The 24,384-nt window shown below is 38.2% G+C and overlaps 1 protein-coding gene across 2 annotated transcripts in view; it reads right to left on the bottom strand.

The window, feature by feature from the left end:
- The window catches only part of Pag1 (phosphoprotein membrane anchor with glycosphingolipid microdomains 1), a 147,091-nt gene that overhangs the window by 58,975 nt on the left and 63,732 nt on the right, over positions 1–24,384 (bottom strand). For both annotated transcript variants that reach the window (XM_069990976.1, XM_069990977.1), the window contains exon 3: positions 1,996–2,091. The gene's annotated coding sequence lies outside the window, so the exon portion shown is untranslated. The remainder of the gene's footprint in view (positions 1–1,995; positions 2,092–24,384) is intronic.

Here is a 24,384-nt window from a genome sequence, read left to right on the forward strand (position 1 = left end):
ACACACACACACACACACACACACACACACACACACACACACACACACACACACACACACACACACACACACACACACACACACACACACACACTTCTCAGGCAGCCAGGACTCTCAGGGACCACTGTATTGTGAGATCTCAGTGCTGGGGGAATAGGTAGGAAAACACAGCCTTTCAGAAGCAGAAACCCTGGGCCTCAGTCATGCTTCTATTTCTGCCCATGCCATTTCCAGTCCTAGGTTTGCACAATGCTTTGCATCTTCCCTTGCAGTAGTGGAATCAATCTTGCTGTTGTTGCTTTAAAGGTATGGGCGTGGCACCCTCTCATCGTCCCTAGCAATACACCTCTTACTTCAATGCACATCTTTTAAATTTTTTTCCTTACCTTAGGCAGCACACATTTGCTTCTATGAATCACCAGATAATGAACATAGGGTAATATTCATTTACACTGATGTGAATAGTAAGGCATAAGGAGCAGTATCAGAGCAGGTCTGGTGTGTTCTTACAGTATTTCTAAGCCTCCTTAATTTTAGTTCTTGCTACTACAGCATTTAGACAGGCATAGTGCTCTCCTAAAGACCTTTTTCATGTAATACATGCATAATGCAATATGAAAAAAGGAATCACTGAAAGGAAAACTATTTCCCCAAATTATGACTTGCATTTCAGTAATGAGAAGCTATTCAAATATATGTTTTAAAAGAAAATCCCTAAGCTGATCTATTCCTTAGAATTTTGAGATTTCCCACTGCTCTGCTATTTTCCCATTCTGTATGCACAGCACAGATTCCTGCCAAGCCCATTACAGTGAGCAAACAATGCCCTCTCTGTCAGACAGGGAATGAATAGTATCACAAAATTCTCTAATGTACAGCCTGCACCCCCCACCTCCCCACCAAAGCCCTTCAGAAGAGAATAGCCAGGATGAGGGCTGATGAGAAAGACCTGCTTCTCTCCCTGGCCACTCTGAAACTGCCTTTTGGAACATTAGGGTAATGCCACCCATGCATTCCTTCTAAGCAGAAACTTGTCGAGTATGTTCTTTTAAATAAGGTCATGCACTTTTGCATTTCTGGATATATGAGTATACAAGCACCTTCACAAGGAAAGGAGCAGCATTTCATCAGATGAAATTTCAGGGCTTGGCAAAAACAGCTTTTTGTTACAAACTGAGCAGCAACAGGGGAACTTCATAGAAATGACACAGTGATTTGTGTTAAAATATTGGCAGCTAATTCATGAGGGCTGAGGCTGACTACAGATTCAGCTTCATCTGTTAAGCCTCGATTCCTACAAATATTGTAGCTCTTAAAGAAAGAGCCTAGAGCTACTGTTCTGAAACATGAGAAGAAACTATCATATTCTTCTTGGGTCTCAGGGTCTATTTCTATTTTTTTCTCTCTGTTACACAGACACACATACATGGACACACACTTCCCCCTTACAAGGAAAGGACTTTCCAAAACAAGAACTTCATAAAATATTTCTCATAAACTAACAAAAGGCTTACTTAGTAGGCATTTTTGGAGATGAAGCTGGTATACTATATGATTCAGAGTTTCTCCCATTTGTAACATGCACATGTAGTGTATGTTTTACCTAATCTTTAAAGGATCATCCAACCTTTTTTTTTTTTTTTAATGGAGAAATGCCTTCAAAAAAAAATAAACACACATTGGCTTTTGTCTCCCTGAAGATCTTTAACAGGAAGAAAACTTCAGCTTTCCTTTCCTTTCCCTGTTCCCACACATTTGCAGTCCAGCTCAGCAAGCTCCCAGAGTTTGATGGCATTTTCTTGGTGACACATTTAGCAGAGGCTGCAGTATACCCAACAGCTCAGCTTTGCTCTCTCTCTTCTCTCTCTCCCCGCCTCCTTCTCTCACATCACCCTAGGTCTGCATCAGACTAAAACAATTAAAGCTTTGTACTGTAGCACTGGCATCTGAACATTCTAATGATGTACTTCTTATTGGTATAATGGTAATATTTACCTTGGAGAGCTGACAGTCAAAGAAAAAGTATCCCAAATTCTGGCAATGTATCCTTTTCAAATGTTGTTATGGTGAGACTCTCTCTTCTTTCTTGGCCTATAACCAAGTTAGAGAAAAGTTAGAGAAAAAGAGGGCAGATGGATTTGTACTATGAAAGACATTTACCCAGTAAAAATGCTGGCACATTGATATTCCTTCCTAAACACAGCAAACCACCAAGTTTTAACCTCTAAACAGGCACAACTACAAACAGCAGTGAATAAATATGAGATTTGCTTTAAAATAAAAGCCGAGTTAGTGTCTGATCAAACACAAATCAATTTACTTGCTCTTTTTTGTATTTTCTCCCACTTTATGACAAGTCAATTTCTGTGTCACTGTAGTAAAATTAAAACCATCAAATAACTGTTATATGAATTTGAGCTGAAACACATGATTTAGTTGAGAGTACATTTATGCTTTTTTTTTTTTTGACAAAGTAAGCTGTGTTTCAATTGGGCAGATTTCTTAGTAAATGGAGTCTCTGGTGCAGTGTGACAGCATGACATGAGAGAGATATATAGCTAATCCTTCATCATTCCTATGTGGAGATGGAGAAGATGAACAGACATGGAGGAGGCTACAGAGAGGACCTTCCAGTTTACCCTGATCCATCAGCTCTCCAATATTGTCTGTGGTTATGATCTGTTTTGGTCCAAGGTTTCCTCATCCTCCTTTCTTCTCTGTTTCTCTTCCCATCCTTTAATAAGTATCTTCTGTTAGAAGATTCACTATAAACTCAATATCTATTAACACAGCATAGTGGGAGTGGTGTTAGAGGGAGGAAGGAGGAGGGGTGGGATGAATGAATGAATCCATTTATACTCTAAGGAGAATATGTTGACTGCTGATTAGGATTCAGAACCTCTCAATTATTTTAGCAGACCAAGACAAAATTCTTGATTTTCAATACAAAAACACAAGCAGAACATGCACTTTATATTTGCATCTACTGCTGTTCATCTGCTACATTATCTCTGAGTGTTGCTTTCTTTCCTTGGAAAATTAGCAGATTATTTATATAATCTTAAGACATATCTATTGTTTCCCTGTCAGTTATCAAGTAGGAAAGACTGCTTTTTTGTTTGCCATGACATCCAGCTACATTGTCATTTTCTTTTTTCAAAAATAAGTTAAGAAGATCAGAATAAGACACACAATCACAGGCTGTCTTCCTCCAACCTGATTTCAGGTCTTTGCACTGTCAATCATGAATCGTGGGAGAGCTGGGCTTCACTGGGTGAAGTACTTGGCAAATAAGTGAGTTCTCAAGCCATTGTTCTACTCTTTCATTAGCTTTCAAATCAAACCTTCTCTTACAGTCTGAACATCCAGATATTTAGATGTGGATTTTCGCTGCGAACCTTTTCACTTTTCTTTTTTTTTTTTTATTTTAAATGCTAGGTTTGGGTCCATTTTTATTTTATTTTTTTTTTGGGGGGGAGGGTCAGGTCATGAGGCCTGAACTCTGGGCCTGGGCGCTATCCCTCAGCTCTCCAGCACCTTTTCACTTTTCTATGGCCATAAGTCAAGCCAGGGAACTCTCTTCAAATAGTTACAAATACAAGCAAAATTTGATTATCCAAATCACATGGCTGTAGTTAAAAAATATTTTTATTAAAATGCAAATTCTGATTAATATGTATCAGAACTAATATTTCACTATTTCTTCTCTTTTACTAGACATGAATAAAGAGCCTGATTCAAAAGTTAAACACAATTTGACAGTTTAATAAGATAAAAATAGAACATAATTTTGAATTCCCAAGATAGGCATTTCATGAATTAAAAATATTTCAGGAAAACAAAGCAATCAAAACAGTGATACTATCATAAAGATGGACATACAAATTAATAGAATAGAATTATTATCCACATAAATAAACCTGTATATTTATATTCCTTTAATAATATGGTCAATCAGTATTTTTGGCAAAGGAGCTGAGACTATTCAATAAGAAAACAATCACTTCAACAACCAATACTGGGACATCCAGATAAATCCATGCAAAAGAACGAAGCTGGATCTTTAGCTCAGACCATGTTAAAAAGTTAACTTGCTGGTGTGGTAGTATATATCTGTAATCCCAGAACTTGGAAGATGTAGACAGGAAAAGTGTGAGATTCAGGCCAGCCTGGGCTACATAGTGAGAACACACACACACACACACACACACACACACACACACACACACACACACACACACACACACACACACACACACACACACACACACACACTTACACATATAAATACAAGGTAAGTTAAAATGAGTATAAAACTCCTAGTTGTTAAGGTAAAACTACAAAATTCTTGAAAGAAAACAGACCTCTATGAAAACAGACCTCTAGGGCTGGGAAGGTGGCTCATTGGTAGAGTACTTGCCTTGCAAGTATGAGGCCCTGGGTTCAATTCCTCAGCACTACATAAGCACAAAGAAAAAAGCCAAAAGTGGTGCTGTGGCTCAAGTGGTAGAGCACTAGCCTTGAGCTGAAGAGCTGAGGGACAGCACCCAGGCCCAGAGTTCAGGCCTCACGACTGGACCCCCCCCCCAAAAAAAAAAAAAAAAAAAGAAAAAGAAAGCAAACCTCTATAAGCTCCAACTTGGCAGTAGAGCTTTAGATACGATACAAATGTATAAGCAACAAAAATGTTTAAAAAGGTAAGTTGGGCTTTATCCAAATAAGAATATTTTTGGCTTTAGATTTTTTTGGTTGCTTGTGGGGCTTGAACTTTGGCCTGGACTCAGTCTCTAAGCTCCTTTTGCTCAAGGCTGGTGCTCTACAACTTTGAGCCATAACGCCACTTCAAGGAATATTTTTGGCTTTAAAAAACACTACCCAGCCAGGTGCCAGTGACTCTCTTCTGTAATGCCAGATACTCAGGAAGCTGAGATATGAGGAATCTTGGTTGAAACTAGCCCAGGAAAAAAAGTCTAAGTAAGACACTTCACCTCCAAAATAAACCAGCAAAAAGTTGGCATAGCTCAAATGGTAGAACAGCAGTTTAGTGAGCAAAAAAGCCAAGCAAATGTGAGGTCCTGTGCTCCTATCCCAGCACTAGAAAAAAAGAAGAAAAGAAGGAAGGAAAGAAAAAAGAAAGGAAGGACATTATAAAAGAGTTAAAAAAGAAAAATCCAAATAATAAGAGAATTTAGAAAGTGAAATGAAGCAAGGTCAATCTAATTAAAGTGAACTACAACATAGAAACCCCTTTGAACAATTAATATGCACTTAAAAATGACAGGAATAAAAAACAGGTCCTATCTGTGGGTACTAATAGGATAAAAGAGAGTGAATATGATCAAAATACTTACATATATGAGAAAAACGAAACAGTGAAGCTTTTGGATACTGGTTTGGGAAGGGGAGTGATGGGAGAGGATGAGAAAGTATGATGGAGAGGGTGTCTGATTAAGGTACATTGAATAATACGGACATGTCAAAATGAAAGCTCCTGTACAACTAATTGATGCTAATAAAACATATCAGAAAAAGGAAAAGAAATATTACTTAGAATATATAATAGATATAATTATATGTGTATATATATATACAAACCTCTTATAACTCAAGAAAAATAACCCCACCAAAATGAGATCTGAATAGACATTTCTTCAGAAAAAAATACAAAAGGGCAAATAAGCACATGAAAAGATGGTCAACCTCATTTTCAGAGAAGTACAAACCAAAACCATAACCAGATATACTTCTCACCCACTATCATAGCTACAATAAAAGACAGTAAGTGCGGAGGAGGATCTGAAGAAATCAGCACTCTCACACTGCTGCTAGGCATATGAAAGGATGCATCCACCTGACAATAGTGTAGAATTCCTTCACAAACATCAAACATAATTATTGCTTGATCCAAAACTTTGACTCTTAAGTATATACCAAGAGAAATAAAATTGTGTGTCCACACAAAACTTGCATATAGATTTTTATATTCATAACAGTCCCAAAATAGAAACCACAAGTGTCCATCAACCGGTAACTAAACACAACATGCTTATATTGATATAAAATCTTATTCGAATGATGAAAGGGGTGACACTGATCACGATTTATTGCACTCACAAATTGACATGGCGAAATGAAACTCCTTTGTGTAACTACGTAAGGTTAACTAAAAAAAAGAATAATAAAAAATATCATTCAAGCACAAAGTGGAACATGCAGCAACATATGATCCCATCTATAAGAAAAATGTGAGAGACGATTCATGGTTGTTTAAGGCTAGGGGAAGTTAAGGGCAGAGAGATGATAACTAAGGGGTGATAAAAAATGTTCTATAATTGAGCAGGACACTGTGGCTCACTTCTGTAATCCTAGCTACTTGGGAAGTGGAGAACTGAGGATCAAAGCCAGCCTGGGCAGCAAAGTCTGTGAGACTCTTATCTCCAATAAACTAAGACAAAAAGCAAGCAAGCAAGCAAGCAAGCAAACAAGCAAGCAAGCAAGCAAGCCAGCCAGCCAGCCAGCCAGCCAGCCAGCCAGCCAGCCAGAGGTGGAGCTGTGTCTCAAGTGGTAGAGAACTAGCCTTGAACAAAAAGAAGCTCAGCAACAGTGTTCATGCCCTGAGCTCAAGCCCTAGGGCTTGCGCTAAATAAATAAATAAAATCCTATAATTGCTGGTTACACAACTTTAAATATACTAATGCCTTAAATTAAATTGCATGACTCAAATGGTTGGATTGTACAGTGCATGAGCTGAATCTTGGTAAAGCTTTTACCAAAAGTAAAATATTCCAAGAGACATAGATATTATATTGTCAATCATTTTCCATATCAATCTAATTCTAGCTGGATTGTTGGAGTTGTGCTGAAGTATGTGGTTTAGCTCCATTGCAAATTAAGTTCTGACTGAGACAACATGAGTATAATGGTTCATGGGCTCAGTGGTTCTTCAGGTCCCCTCTCATCTCATGACTGTTCCTACTTGTGGACAGTAGTTAAGCACTACAAATATCTATTAGTTCAAACAAATCCTACAATTCTGATTTAATTTTCCTTTGTATTAAATAACTTTAGGATTTTCGAAACCAGCTATTTAGTCAAATATGACTGTTCCCACATCTGCCAATACTATGTTAGTAGAATGTCAACTCAACCCTGTTTCTTCTATACTTACCCACTGATAGTTTCCATGATAGCTTCCCTAATACAGATAATGATGTTCATAACTAGGTCCAAACAAGTGGATTCTGGGAGTTTGCCATGTGTTTACCAAACCAACCTGAAGGCTTGTTCTGACTAAGGCCACTCATAGCAACTGAAATAGTCTAATTTCTGGGACACTGGGGCCCTGAGGGATGAGCTATGCACCTGACAGATGGCTTGGTCTGAGCCCCAGCTGGCAGCACTTCCTAATTCCTAGTTCCCATTAACAGTACTTCCCAGAGACAGAAAGAATTCCATGGGATGGAAGAAGCCCATCATTATAGAATGGAATCTGGCACAGGCTGGTCTACATTTTGGTTATTGATTTCTTTCCATTGCTATATAAAGGAGAGCAATTACATGCATGATGTTTGCTTGTTGAAGCACTGCTGTGGTAGTATGAGTGATCTGCGATCCTATACCCTTCTTCATGAATTCAGGGTTCTGAGTAACAGTGGCTTTATTAAAAGCAATAGCCTTGTCTGCACTAAAAATTAATTCACTTAATCTGGCAAATAAATAGAGTGATTACTATATTCTGAGTGCTGTGACTCACAAGAATGTACTTGGATACACAGGAATAAAATCATCTGGAACTTGGAATGACAAGGCATGAGTATTACAGAAGCCTGAGAGTCATTCCTGGGATGCCAGGTCCTGCATCTGGACGGCAGTGCAGGCCTATTGGGGTGCATTGATGCCAGTGGTGGTTATCCCAGAGGTCAAACAAAGGTAATGCTATCTTGGCAGGGGAGATTACAATTCAACCAAAAAATTCTGCCAATATTGAGCAAGACTCCACTATGGGAGAGGCACAAAAATCTTTTTTTTTAAATTGAATTTTATTTTATTTGTGAACATACTGTACAGAGGACTTACAATTACATGGGCAGGATAATGCGTACATTTCTTAGCAAGCATTGCAGCCTCCTCCTTTGTTTACCCTTCACATCCCTTCCCAGCCTCCCCCCTCCCCCCATCCCAATCCTTCTCCTTCTCGCCCCGCCCCCCTCCCCCCCCCCCCCCCCCCCGCACCGACGTTGTAAAGCTTGTTTTGGACATGACAACTTGTACTTCTCATTGTTGCAACAGGTCCACCTGTATCCTTAAACAACTGGTTTTTCCCCATCTCCTCCACAAGTTATACTGACATCAAATATAGTGAAAGCAGGGGTTATACTGTGGGGGAGGGACATACAAAGCAACAAAGAGATAATCTTATAAATGTGTTAGAAACACATGCATGAAAGAAAAAAACCATTAAAATACACATCTAAGGGTTCATTTTCCTGACATCACATTATCTGACCTTTTCCGCTTGATTCATACATATACTAGATATTACAAATAAGAGAAACCATGGGACCTATGTTTCTTTGGGCCTGGCTTACTTCACTTAATATAATTTTTTCCAAGTTTTTCCATTTCTTAACAAATGGGGCAATGTCATTCTTTCTGATGGAGGCATAGAATTCCATTGTGTATATATACCACATTTTCTTGATCCATTCATCTACTGAGGGGCATCTGGGTTGGTTCCATATCTTAGCTATGGTAAATAATGCTGCAATAAACATAGTTGTGCTGGTAGCTTTAGTGTGGTCTTGTTTGTAAACATTTGGGTAAATGCCCAAAAGTGGGATTGCTGGGTCATAGGGGAGTTCTATGTGAAGTCTTTTGAGGAACCTCCATACTGCTTTCCAAAGTGGTTGAACGAGTTTACATTCCCACCAACAATGAAGTAAAGTTCCTTTCTGTCCACATCCCCTCCAGCATCTGTTGTTGTTAGAGTTCTTGATTTTTGCCGTTCCAACTGGAGTGAGGTGATATCTCAATGTTGTTTTGATTTGCATTTCTTTTATGGCTAGGGATGTTGGAAAGATTAACATTGTGAAAATGGCAATTCTTCCCAAGGCTATCTACAAATTCAACGCAATACCTATCAAAATTCCAACCTCATTCTTCAAGGAAATAAAAGAGGCAATCCAAAAATTCATATGGAACAATAAAAGACCCCGAATAGCAAAAACGCTCCTCAAAGGAAAGAACACTGCTGGAGGAATATCAATACCAAACTTCAAACTCTACTATAAAGCCATAGTAATCAAAACAGCTTGGTATTGGCATAAGAACAGACCTCAGGACCAATGGAATAGAATTGAAAACCCAGAAGTGAACCTACAGACCTATAGCCATCTAATCTTCGATAAGGGAGCTAAAACAATAGAATGGAAGAAAGACAACCTCTTCAGTAAATGGTGCTGGCAAAATTGGTTAATTACATGTAGAAAACTTAAGCTAGATCCTTATATATCACCCTGCACCAGAATCAACTCCAAATGGATCAAAGACCTTGAAGTCAAAGCAGACACTCTGAAAACATTACAGGATGGAATAGGAGAAACCCTAGGTCTCCTTGGCTCAGGCCGAAATTTTCTGAATAGAGACCCAGAAACACAACAAATCAAAGAAAGGTTGGACAAATGGGATTGCATAAAGTTGCAGAGCTTCTGCAGGGCAAATGACATAGCTAGCAAGATCAATAGAAAACCCACGGATTGGGAGATCTTTACTAGCCATACAACGGACAAGGGTCTCATATCTAAAATATACTTGGAACTCAAAAAATTAAACCCCCCAACAACAAATCCTCAAAGAAACAACTGCCCAATAAATAAGTGGGCGAAAGACTTAAAGAGAAACTTCTCTGAAGAAGAAAGAAGGATGGCCAATAGGCACAAAAATCTTATGACAAGCATGTGGGGTTCAGTTAAGAATTACAAATATTTCCTGCTTTGGTCAGAGCTAATTTAGATTTGGGGAGGGCAGGAGGTGCATGCAAAAGGAACTGGAAGATGGGAAGAGTCTTACTGGGGTTGAACCTGGGTTTTCTGCTTTCCTCTTCTACACAAGCAAGACTAAAAAAAAAGATAAAAAAAACTCAAAACCTTTATATCTTCAGGAAGACAGCAATTTATCAATCTTTCCCTCGGGGCATATCTACCAAATAAGATATTAATCCAGATAATTACACACATTCCCAGTTTGTCCAAATGATAAATGTCAGCAATTTGATATACCTTTTGGTAAAAAAAAAATCCATACACAAATGTGTATGGCTAATTTTCATGAGTACATCTGAAGTTTATGACTGTGATTCAAGTGGTAGAGTGCTAGCTTTGAACATATAAACTCAAGGACAACATCCAGACCCTGAGTTCACACCCTAGTACACACACACACACACACACACACACACACACACACACACACACACACACAATTTCAGTATTCAGTCCTTCACGGTATCATGCAAAACAATCATATTAAATATGTTCATTGGTACAGCATTTAAAGCAGTAGCTAAGGCATAGTGTACTGTGCAATATTAAACAAACATATCCAACAACATTCCCCCTTCCTTCATCCATGTCTGCTTGTTCTCAGCTGCTCTTCTCTTCTTATCTCCCTGGTATTCTCTGGCTGTCTTTTCTTGCTAGCTTCCCCAGCTGTGCCTCTATACCCCCTACTCCCTCAGCTGCTTTGGCTCACACATTCAGCCTTCCTGGTATTTACTGTGTTTAACAGTTCTAGTCTTCATGCCATCTGATGTCTCCTGCTTCATTTTTCACACACTTGAACAGCTGAAATCCCTGATGTATGCAAAGCAACAGCCCATTAAGAAAAGATCTTTTTCTGGTTTATTTTTTTTTCATTGCAGACGGAAAAATGGAAGAGGCAAAAAAAAAAAAAAAAAAAAAAAAAAAAAAAAAAAAAGGACGATCCACAGAGGTGCCAAGGAGAGGCCACTGTGAAGGTAAGATGGCTTAAATAGATCAGATTTTTTTTAAAGCATCAAAAAGATTAGGATGCTGGGAAAACAGATTTCTGAAAATCCTCTCGAAGCTTTAGTTTAATAAAATAATCTCCCCAGTAAGAGGAACATATTTTTCTTGAATTCTACTGAGCCAATGATAAAAATCATGAATCATTAAACATGTATTATTATACTATCTACTTTCTACAGGACCCAGGTTGGAAAGATACAGTAATAACACATATATTGAGTTCTTAACAAGTGACATTTTATTAGCAAAAACCTATTTATAAGTATGCAACCTGGAAAGAGGCTTAAAATGACATGATTTGGTATAAGCCTTATCTGTAAGCACATTTCCCAAGTGTGGCTTAAATAGAAATTTCTTGAATTTTCAACAGTAGATGAGAAATAACAAAAATAATAAAGTGTTCAACAAGAAAATTTATTTCTAGCTGGCAGGCAGGAGAATAATTTATAATAGGCATGAACTTCTTTAACATATGGTCTCAGAGAGCTGAATATAGAGCAAGGTAGCATACACATTAACATTAAAAGATTAGCTTTTGTACTTAAATATTGTTTTAATGAACAAAAAATATATGAAATGATTTCTGTAATGAGTAGTTTATAAATTAGAAGAAAAATATTTAAGAACGTTCTCCTTCAGACAATGTAAATAAACTTGGACTAATACTACGACAACCCAAGAGGACATTTATTTATTCATTCATTTTCTTTATTCATTTGTTAATGCTATTCCTTTATGAATGAAAATAATAGATAGTAATGCTCTGGTTTGTTTTACTGTGCATATTTAGAAAGCAGTCTTGCACCAAGAATCTCCTGTCATTTAGAAAGCTTCTAGCTCTGGCTTGCCTTGCTTCATGATGGACACTTCATTGGGAAGCCACATGGAACAAGGCCTTGTCTGTCCCAGAACCTTGAGCAACTTTCAGACATGACCTGTTGAGAAATAACTCCTCTAGCTTTGTTGGTAATACTTGGGTGTGAACTAAGGTTCTCATGATTGTTTGGCTGGTGCTCTACCACTTGACCCATCATACCTCCCACTCTGCCAGTTACTTGGGAGATGGAGTTCTAGTGAACATTTCTGCCTAGACTGGCTTCAAAATGTGATCTTCCAGATCTCAGCCTCCTGAGTAGCTAGGATTATAGGCATGGGCTTCTGGTACCGAGCTTGTTTCCTGAAATATTAGGGTTAGTAGAGATGGAAGGCTGCTGATGGCTGCTTTTCCCAGCAGAAGCTAGATATGGATGATGTAGGGAGATATGCTAGGACAACTTCCACTTCTCAGAAAGCAAGGAAGTGTGGGGTCAGGAACTGTAAGTTTGCCCAAATAAGCTTTGGAACCCGCAAATTCATGAGCACCTATGTATGGTTAGAAGTCACAGACATAGAATCACTCCAAGATAATAAAGGCTTTCCCACTGTTCTTGTGGATCCACAAAACTAGCTCTGTTCTGTGGGACTCAAAGTATGGCTGCTTAGAAGGAGGAGTCAGAGGTGGAGATATGTATGAGCCTTGCTGGTTTTCCTGGCAGCAGTCCATATTATTATTGTTTGTAGAGTGTCTGAGCTCCCAATAGGTATGTATGCCTGTGCATGAATAGGGGTGGGTTGGTGACTATACAGGGCAGAGTAACTTTTTTCTCTCTCTCCCCATGTCTCTGTCTCTCTCTCTGTATATATATACTATATATTTATCTTCATCTCTACACACAGGTAAAAGAAAAATTCCTTAGACCAATTAAATTAACATAATTTATTTGAGCAAAATAAACTAAAAATATAATTCTGTATTTGTATACAGTTCCAAAAAACAAAGTAGGTTCTGGGAACTCCAACCAATAACATGATCCAATAGCATTTATAGGAAAACAGAAGTGGTCAATCAACCATCAATTGGTTATGGCTGAACTAGTTAATTATTTACAAACCAATCAGTTGACTGGCTTTAGTACCTTCTGCAACGGCTCTAAGCAGGTGATTTAACTTAATATTGATTTGGTCAGTCCCGAGCCACAGTGTCCTACAAACACACACTCACACACAAGCACTTTAATCTTAAACTTTTAACATTGCCTGTAAACGCTGCACCAGCACTATTAACTGATGGAATGCTCACATGCATTCTTAGGGCATGCTCCATGAAATGGTACTGTGTGACATTTTAATCATTTCTCTAATGGAAAATAACTACTTGATGACCTGAGTTGAATTTCAGAGAAAATCTGAAATACTCAGTGAGATGTAATGCTTAGATATACCACCTAGATTTACCTGAAAGCAAATAATCCATGAATGTGTACATAAGCACCCCAACAGGAGCCTTACAACAAATAGTAAGAGCTCAGTGATTGTTTCCTATATCATGATTAGTAGAACCCAGTGTTTTTCAGACTGAAGATAACATGATGGACACCAGTAAGCTACATGTCTATAGGGTGTAGGGGGACCACATTCACAATATTGTAGTGTGTGTGTATGTGTGTGTGAAATATACATATGTGTGTGAAATACACTATCATGAAGTTGAATTCTACCCCCCTCCTCCAATTTGTATGTTAAAGTTAAAACCCATAGGACGTCAGAATAAAACCTTATTTAGAAATAGTGCCATATAAGACAATAAGGTCATACTAGACTGGGATAGGTCCCAATCCAATATGACCAGTGTCCTTATGTAAAGGGGTAATTGGGACAGAAACATGCATAGAAGGAGAACCTTATATTGTTCTGAGGTTATATTGTCACAAGCTATGGAACTACAAGTACTTGGCAGAGAGGCCTGGAATTGATCCTGGTTAGAACAACTCTGGGAGGCAAAATGGGCCCTTCTAACCAGCAGTATTTCAGAGCTTCAGGGATAAGTCTTGCGTGTGAACCACTCAATTTTCAGTACTTTGTTTTGGTCACCATGGGGAAACCAATACAGACCCAGCCCATGAGAAACTGGTCAAGTTTCCTAACACTCCAGTCCTGATTTAGGGCAGAAAGAGGAAGTGAAGAAAGCAATACTCCTTGTCTTCAGTCACCCATGTTAACATACCAACCCCAGATGCTGTTATCTCTTAATTACATATATTCAAATGAACACTGAAGTTACAGGTTCACGTAACATCAATTTCTAAAATGAAATGAGTATTTTTAAACATTGTTTCAGTGGTAGCTTCAGGGATTAATTATGAAGACAAAATACAGCAGAATTAATGAGAAAACCCAATTTTAATTATGAGACAAGTTTTGAAAGGATTCCATAAGAATTTGGATTGACCAAAATTTCTGGGGATTCTTTTCTTTTTTATGTTTTTGGTACATAATATATTAATATTGTTATGTTAGATGCGTTAATTTGTTTTTACAGTGTTGGGGGTCAAATCCAGAGCCTCTCTCATGCTAGGAAAGTGTTTTGCCACTGAGCTACATTTCTGTCCACTTATTTTCTTTGACTTTTCTTGGATAATCCATATTCTGCTCTTTGAAAGATCACTCACTGAAATTCATTCTTCAAAGACTATGCTGGTTCTCTTACATTTCTCTTAGTATATAATGATTCTATTTCTATTGTTTGGCACTTGTGCTAATCTCAGAGCTAGATTAAGACACATAGCTAGTAAAAAACAACAAACAATCCTCACAATATTTCAGCTCAGCTCCTAGTGATAGCAAAAGAGGCCCCACTGTGCGGATCAGCTATTCAGGGTCTGAGCCACAAACAAAATCCCAACCACTTTTCATGGCTTTCAGCTCTCTGGTGATGGCCTGGATATTTTACACAGCTATTTGTGTTTGTTCTTGTTGAGTTGCATGATATAATACCACATGCAAATCAGGCATGCCAAAATACTTGTTAAATAAATATATACTACTTAGCTTAACACCATGGCTTAATCCTATAATCCTAGCTACTCAAGAGACTGTGGTCTGAGGATCATAGTTTGAAGCAGAGAAGTCTAGGAGACTCTTATCTCCAATTACTCAACAAAAAGCTGGAAGTGGAACTGTGGCTCAAGTGGTAAAGTGCCAGCCTTCAGCAAACAAGCTAAGGGACAGTGTCCAGGCCCTAAGTCTCCTACTAGCTCAAAATAAATTACTCTGAATGATACCGCTGTTTCAGGAAGAAGATGATGCTAACAACTGACAATCTATAACTGCTTTAGCTGAAATTTACTGAATACCCAGAGCATATTTTTTCAACAATTCTGTAATGCTGATTAGCATTTGTATAAATTACGTGGTTTTCTAAAATTTCTTAAAATTCTTTTTTAAATTTTATTTTATTGTAAAGATGCTGTACAGTGGGGTTACAGTTACTAGCTTGTTTTCCTTAGTTGTTTTAGTGTCCAGACTAACAGTATTTTAAATAAAAATGAAATCCAGGCTTTCCACCAGCAGCCCTTCGGCTGTCAAACCAAGAACATAAGCCCATCTAAATGATCTCAGAAGAAGGAAAAATGATGGTTGTGATTCAAGTAATTGATTTTTTGCCTAGTTTGTGTAAGGTCCTGGATTCAACCTCTATTACTGCAGATAAAGAAAGTGGTGGAGGAAAAATGGAAAGGAAGAAGGAAATAGATAGAAAAGGAGGAAAAAAATCTCACCAACTTAAAAAGATTTTGTACTGTTTTTGGACAAAGACATGATTTTTTTATTACATTTGGCAAAATCATCAGACAATAAGTACTCCAAAGTCTAACACAGGAACATCTTAGCATGAAAAACTGAAATCGCAAAGAGCAGTTTCAACGTTAACCTAACAAGTGGAGAAAACAAATATCATCACGGACAGACTAGGAAGAAATGAAAATACCTGCTGAATGCAACCATGAGAGTGAGAGGCAACAAATACTAGCTGCAGTTTCTTCACTCAAGAACTACATTTTTTTCTTGCCCTGCCATCAACAGGTGTTGCCATGGTAACTATTCTGTGGTTAAGAAGTAGTAGAGATAAGGAAAACTATAAAACCATCACAAGGGTGCAGGGAAGGAAGGAAGGAAGGAAGGAAGGAAGGAAGGAAGGGAGGGAGGGAGGGAGGGAGGGAGGGAGGGAGGAAGGGAGGAAGGGAGGAAGGGACGAAGGAAAAAAGAAAGGTACATTGTAATAAAATCAAGCTCAGATCTAAGAGAAGGAGTGCATAAGCAGGTAGTCGAGCTGGCATTTTGTTGGAGTCTTTATGTTATTTGAAATGGATGTTTCAAGGATAAAGGCTGTAAGCCTGGGAGCATGGTCCTCGAAGGAGTCACTGCCAGCATAGTATCAGGGATGTTGTGGCCCTCTGTTTGTTTCAGGTGTCACTTTACATCATTGTTCGCAATGGTAGTTTTATTTCTCTGATGATTGTGGTGGTATTATGTATGTGGAGGAGATAGCACATGTCATGTTATATCTAGAAACTTCTGGAAAACAAACATATCAGTGAATGACTTCCTTATTGTATTTACCTCTGGCAGATACTATATTTAGTAACAATCTCTCCCTTCAGAAAAAGGAGCTACTGATTGTATGCTACAAATTAGTAAGATAATTAGTAACTTTTTCGTACGAACAATTATCACAAATGTTTCTAAACCAGCTACTAGGAAATGCTTTAAAGGCTGGTTGGAATTAAAGCTTCATTCCTTTGGCCCTTCCTATATTGTTCACAGACTGTGACAACATTCATTGATTTAATGTTATAAATGAAGAACTAATTATTACTGCTTTTTCTCTTTCTTTCCCGTTCTCTTTTGGTAAGATGTCCCTGAGATTAAACCCAGAGCCTTCTGCTTGCAAGGCAAGTACTGTGCCACTTGAGCCATGAACTATAGCCCTTTTCTGTTTTTAGTATACTTTTCAAGGTAGGGTCCTGCAATTTTTCCTTAGGTCATGATCCTCCTATACCTACCTATGCAACACCATTCCTAGACCAATTAAATCAAATTCTTTATTTGTAGTTTGTAAGCTATTGTTAGTGGCCACCCTAGAGGGCACAGTCTACATCCATCAATTGACTAATACCACTTCACAAATAAATAACATGGATTAATATACATTGCTAATTTCTGTGATTCTTCAAGGTGAAGCCATGACAGAGGAATATGTGGGGAGACAGTCTGAAAGGATTAAGGATGGAGGACAAATCTTCAGGGAACTAAGGGAATTAAGTGTACATTCTTCCGAGGCTAGGAAATATGACAGGTGAGATTATCACTCAGAATATTGCTCTGAGACCTGACTCCACCTCCCATCTCCATTTCTGTGACTTGGTGTCCTCTTCCAGTAAGAGGTGGGGTTCTTCCTAATTCAAGGGGTTGCTATGAGGCCAAAATGAGATAGAGCAGTGTAAAAGTGTTCATCTGTGACAACACAAGGCATATTCCAGCTCATGTAGGAGGCACTACCTCCACTTTTTATCCAAGTTTTCTGCTCTGTCACCTCTATCTGATTCACATTTTTGATGACTAAACAAGCAACCTGTGAAAACTGTCACACAATGATTTGGGTGAAACATCTCTTTCCTCCTTATTTGGAGATGCTTATCTGAGTCAGATGCCCTTTCCTTCTACAAGTTTGCTTTCTGCAGGCTGGAAGACTGTATCAGTTAGGCAGGAGTATGTATAAAGAAAATGAAGAGAGGTGAGGGAGGGGCAGAAGAAAGTAATGTCAGACATGGAAGGGAAACAGACAAGGACAGGGTAAACAATGAAAAGGGATAAAGTGTCCCCACTTATGTCCTAAACATCTACTGTTCCTTGATTTTCTTTTTAAACTTTACCAACTTTTTAAAATTGCAATTTGTAGATCACTAGTGGTAAGTGGCTCGTGGTCTTCTACACTCTTGAACAGAAGCAGTTCTACAACTGTTATCTACAGTGCTGTTTGTCTATTCTCTCTGATGGGCTTCATCAGGTCTGGTGAGAGGAGCATAAGCCCTTCTAGGCCTCAGGCTGCAAACCCTAGTTCTTTATTTAAGTAACAGCCATACCTCAGTCTTTTTTTTTTCATTTTAAAATACACTTCCTTTAAAATGTGGTTCTTTTACTTCTTTTTTTTGGGGGGGGGGTCCAGTTGTGGGGCCTGAATTCTGGGCCTGGACGCTCGCTGTCCCTCAGCTCTTCAGCTCAAGGCTAGCGCTCTACCACTTGAGCCACAGCGCCACTTCCGGCTTTTTTCTTTTTGCTTATGTGGTACTGAGGAATCAAACCCAGGGCCTCAAGCATGCAAGGCAAGTGTTCTACCACTGAGCCACTTTCCCAGCCCCCGGTTCTTTTACTTCTGAAGTCATGTTTCTCTTTCTCTCCTTACAACCTCTCTGCTACTTGTTTCCTTTTACTATCCCGCTACTTATGACATCTAGCTGTTAATCAAGTTTCAAGCTCTGTCCCTTTATTATGGTGCGTTTCCACTTTGATATAATACATATCTATTGAGAAAGGAGTATATAGAATATATATAGAATATATATTAAAAAGGAAAAACGAACTTTACAACTTTGGGGGCGAGGGGGAATGGGGGTGTGGAGATGGGAAGGGATGGGAAGGGGAAACAAAGGAGGAGGCAACAATGCTTGATAAGAAATGTACTCATTACCTTGCCCATATAATTGTAACCCCTCTGTATGGTATTTTCACAATAAAAAAAGGAGTATATAGAATAGAGGATATATTATATTAAAAAATGAAAATTTCTTTTCACAGATTGCTCCAATCATAGTTGCGTTTAACACCTAAAAAGGCTACTTATAACTAAAAGCTACTTATTTTTTTGTTATATGTACAGATATTCTCCTGTGTTCAACAGTTCCACTATATTCATTTGCTATAGCGAAGAGAATTTTCCATATAGTTTATTACCTTCAATAATCACAAGCCAATCAATGAATGATGTATGTAAAGTATATTTGAGTATTCCCACACTGATGAATATTTAGATTTGTCTTCCTCAGTTACAAATACATGGAGAAATCCTAACCCATGCTTAGAATGGTAATGAAAAAAAAACTGGGATTTTTAAAGTGGTAACCAAATTGAAACAGGCTCATTAGAGTGGACTTCATCCTCATAAAAGAGGAAATGTGGACATGGAGAGTAATATGCACAAAGGGAATGGGAGGAGATACACATGGAGAATGTCACGTGAAGACAAGGAAGAGATGAGAATTTTGGTGCCACAAGCCAAGGAATGCTTTAGGTTACCAGAGGCTGGAAGAGGCAAGGACAGATCTTTCCCTGATAAGCTTTCAGAGATAACAAGGTCCTGTTGGCATCTTGAGTTTGATCTGTAGACTAGAGAACTATGAGAATAAACTTGTTCTTAGCCATCCATTTAGTTTTTAGGACTTTGTTACAGCCATCACAGAAATGAGTACAGCTGTGTGGCTTAGCCTCTTGGTACCTCATGTAATACCTTCACACATTGGTTGATAGCCCTAACCATCCTCTTCACTATCTTCCTTTCCTACTAGCTTCCTACCACCTCACCTGCTTAAGGCCCTACGATGCTTTCTATGTCTGCGCACTTGAACACACTGGTTCCTCCACAGAAGTTCCTTTCTCTCTTTTTCAAGCATTACAAATGTTCCTCAGCAGTATCCCAGACCACCTTTGTTAGGACTTATGTGTGAAAGCCCCTTGCCATTTCTCTCCAGAGTTGATTGTCCCTATGAAGCCCCTCTGTGACATTATGTTGTAGTTCCTTGTATATACATACCCAACCCCTCCTATGCTGTGAACTCTCTGAAGGTAGAGCCATGCTTTATGTAAAGGCATGTACATTGAATGCCCATATGGAGTTTTGCTGGGAAACAGTAATCAGTGAAACAAACAAAAATATAAAACGATAAGCCATTTGTCACAGATTTTTATTCTATTCCAAGCATGGGATTCACAAGATAAGTTAAGCTTTGCCAGTTGTATAGTTAACAGCAAAAAAAGTCTCATGCAAAGAAGTCGGGACTGACTGGAAATAACTCATCCATACACTTGGTAATGATGGGAGAGTACTTGTCTACACATTGGATTTATATTGTTTCTGATGTGGTTCATTCTTTTAATAAGTCACATGTAAGAACATTAGGCTTTTTCATCAGATTCTGAAGACTCTAATATTCTCAGCCATTAAGGGTAAGCTTCACACAGGCTGTGGACACTGACACCCACGAGGTGCTTCCTTCACTTATGAGAGGTTCACTGGAGACAAACCACAAATCACTGGTAGCCTAGTGCTGAGAGGTGGGATGATGGGGAAATTGGGAGTGGGGTGACAGCTGAGGTATGAGGGATTTCCTCTTGAGAAAATTTTCTAAGAAGGTGATAGTCACACAGCTCTGTATATACTCAAAGGCATTGTATTGTATGTATAATGTTTCTTTATTACAGAATGGTTCGTTAAATCCAGTTCATTTTACAAAGATTGCTGCTAATACCGCTTAAACTCCTCATAGACAAGATGAAGTATACTTTCTACTTTAAAAGGAAAACACAACAACTGCCACAGTCTGTTATGATTACAGCCTCTAAAAGAAAACTTGACAAATGGATATTTCATGTCAAACCTGCTTGCTCCAACTGTCTCGTGCCCAGTTGTAGCTACCTAACTGATAACTGTGTCCTCTCTTCTTCCTCTCTTTGTCATTAGAAAGCCTTCGTTCAAGTAATTGAGAGCTGGGAAGGAGCTATTGGTCCCAAAGCCCTCATTTTATAAAAAGGGAGCCGTAAAACTACCAGGTTTTAAGTGAGGGAGGGGATGTCAGTTTCACAGTGAGTACAATGACCTCTGTGTTAGGTCAGGATACTTAGCATCAGTCAGTGTTTTAAACAAAGGAAATATTTGGGAAACCTTCTGAATAAATGAGGGAAAGGATACCTAAACAGCAGGCATCCTGGTGCTCATCCATATTCTGTCTTGATTTTACCACCTATATATGATTGGTTTTGTTATATCTCCCTAGGGAAACTTCCAACTCCTGGATGACAAGGAAAGTGGCTAGTGGCTTTTCTTTCCCCACACCCTGGCTGTCTTGTCACCATTTCCTAAGGATCAATAATGTTGTACGGTAGTCCACATTCAAACCCAGCAAAGAGTTCACAACCGTTTTATAGGGTTTAGACAGATCTAACAGTCTAATAGTATTAAACTTTTGTTTCCCTATTAGTGACACTTTAGAGACTCTTATCTCCAATTAACTACCAGAAAACTGGAAGTGGAGCTGTGTCTCAAGTGGTAGAGTGCTAGCCTTGAGCTGAAGAGCTGAGGGACCGTGTCCAGGCCCAGAGTTCAAACCCCACAATCGCCTCCCCTGCCAAAAAAATCTACATAGTAAGTTATACCAAAACATTGTTGTCATTCTTTGGGACCTCATTTCAAAGGAGTTGATCTTGATGAAATGCATACTATCATCACTTCAAAAGAAACCAATGTCTTCAAAATCAATAGGCTATTGCTTTTTGAATGTGTCTGGTCTTACCCAGTGAGCAGGGTACCACTGGAGCCACCTGGACCAACAAATATTAAAAATTCAACTTTGATGACTATCTCCTGCATAAGTTTCTTTCAGAGGTAGCTTTTAATATAACCATAGACAAAATTTTTATCATAGGTAGGAAATCATTTTCCTCTGCCACATGTCCTACATTGTCCAAAAAATGGCAGGCTCTTTACTATTGAAATCTGACCATTAGTTACCAAGTTTATATACAATTGGAAAGTCTAAAGTTAAACATAATTACCCAAGATAAACCACCGAGAGAACTATGCAAATATCTAAAGCATTCTCAGGATTCCTTCTGCAAGGATATAATAAAGCAAAAAAAATGTCTCTTGCAAATATTCATAAAGAAACGATCCAATATGCTACTGCTGACAGCTCTGGGACTAAAGAGGTAGTTCACTAGTTCCTGTGGCCACTACTTTCTAATCATCTAAAGTGGTCCACCAACACAAATTCACCTTACCCCCACATGTAACTTTGCTGGTACTGTGCACACCAGAATTTTCTTCCCTTTCTCCTGATCACTTAGCTGTCTGTCATGACTATACTTAATAAAGCTCATTCTTTCTATCCATAGATTCCATGTAGATAATGTGATATAATATATTATAAACCTGTCCTACATTTCAAGCATGTAAGCATATCATTTCTTCATTTACTCCATCTAGGTGGAGATGTTCTAATGAGTAATCTGAGGAAGCCATACCCTGGGCTCCATCCTTGCTGCTCTTTCTCAGAAAAAGGCCTTCCATCTAGGAAAAAATGAGTTATCTTGTGAGCCTCCAGGCCATAATTTGAGTTGATCTTTAGGGCCCAGTGTGAGGTCTATGTAAGCCACTGTGGCCTGTCTTCATCCTGAGCTTTCCTGTTAGTAGAACAAATAAATCCTGACCTCCAACCTGACCTTTATTCATAATAAAGGTGATGGATGAGTCTTATCTGTCTATTATTTATCCTAACTCCTAATTTTTCTTAGACATTATGAAAGCCATGAGTGGGTTTTATATTGTGGGTTTTATAAAAAGATTCTACTGTAATTATATGTGGATACCTATACTAATTAGATGGCTTTACAAAGTGATGTGAGATGATGTTTCATCTCCCTGCTTGGATAGTAAATTGGGGTCATGTCTTATAAGACTTTGCAGCCAGGTGTTCTCTGATAACACATGAGGTACAGTAAAAGTAAGCTCAATCATTAACACATCATGTAATTAAGGATATAAGGAAACAAAACCCAGGACTCTTGTAATTCTGGCTAATGATTATGACTTTATTAGCACATTTCTGGTATCACTTTTCAGCACAGTGAGTATAAAATTAATACAGGCAGTGTGAGTACAAAATTAATATATGCCACACACCATGATCCTTCAGAAAATCAAATTACACATTGGGCAAGAAGAAAGAACAACAGTTAAGGCAATACTGATTGATTTTCTTCATCAAAACATATAAGATTTCATTAAAAAAATCCTGCATTACATTGACAGTATATAATGAATTTTATATGACATATAAAATATCCTAATGTAATTTACTCAGGAATGTGGCAATCCACTATTCGTCACGTTTGTATTTAGCTGCACTTCAACCTTCATAATAGACATTTCACTTTCCTTTGTTGACTCTTGTGTGGTCTTCCATGAGAAAGCAAAAAGTAAATTACATACAAAAAGAATTCTGAATTATGCCTAAAAATGAGTTCAGAGTTTCAAAGAATGTTGTAAGACAAACAATTGATAAGACTGTTTCCCCTCAGTTTTATTGTCAGCATATTAGCTAACTTCAGTATGGATTTGTTAAAAGCTAACTGGATGCTAGTACTAATGAGGTATTGACAAGAAAAGCAGTATACACAACACAATAATGCTAGTACTGATTGCCTATATGAGCACTTTCTAGCTATCAAAGATGTGACACATTTTTCTTTTGATTCTCAGACTTCAATTCCTCTGACTTTTTGTTTTCCATTAAAATGACAGGACAAAGATCGCTATATTCAGTGTAGAAATGAAGAAATGAAGACTCAGAAGTTCAGTTGATATTTCTAAGGATTAGCAGGGCTGGTGTACTCAAGTTGACTCCTAATCATTAATCAGGTTCAAGAAATAATTGTTGCATACCCCCATGTAACAAACCCTGTTTGAGACCTGGGGGTACAGAAAGTCTCTGCTCTCCTGGTTTCTACTGTAGTCACTTTATTTGACACATAATCAAATCATTAACATGAACATGGCAATTCAATTTTTTTGTTGTTGTTGTTCGTCATGGGGCTTGAACTCTGGGCCTGGGTGCTGTCCCTCAGCTCTTCAACTCAAGGCTAGCACTCTACCACTTGAGCCACAGCGCCACTTCTGGTTCTTTCTCTTTATGTGGTGTTGAGGAATTGAACCCAGGGCCTCATACATGCGAGGCAAGCACTCTACCACTGAACTGCCTTCTCAGCCCTCTAGGTACTATTTTTACTTATACATAGATAAGAACAGAAATTAATGTGTATGTATTTCTCCTATAAAATAAAACTAGGGAATGGTGCCATAAAATTAATACAGTTAAAAAACTTTAAGCACATATTTCATTATTATTCTTCAATACTTAAAATAGATTTATGGTGTTTCAATTAATACTGAGGCTCCAAATTTAAAAATGTCCTTTTGCATTTTGCAATGCAGCATTTAATCTTCTAGCAAATGCTTGAGAACTTGATCATATAAACTAATGTACTTCATTCACAATACCAATATGTCCTAGTTTCTGTAACAAAATCAACTTAGATTTAAACATTTACAGAAGAGCTATAAGACCGTTGTTGGTGATGACACTCTTGGAAATGCAGAGGTTTAAAGTCTCAGGGGTCTAAGTTCCCAGTGCCA

This window comes from Dipodomys merriami, unplaced genomic scaffold, assembly GCF_024711535.1.
Source record: "Dipodomys merriami isolate MVZ:Mamm:240054 unplaced genomic scaffold, mDipMer1.0.p SCAF_4, whole genome shotgun sequence".
Lineage (NCBI taxonomy): Eukaryota > Metazoa > Chordata > Mammalia > Rodentia > Heteromyidae > Dipodomys > Dipodomys merriami.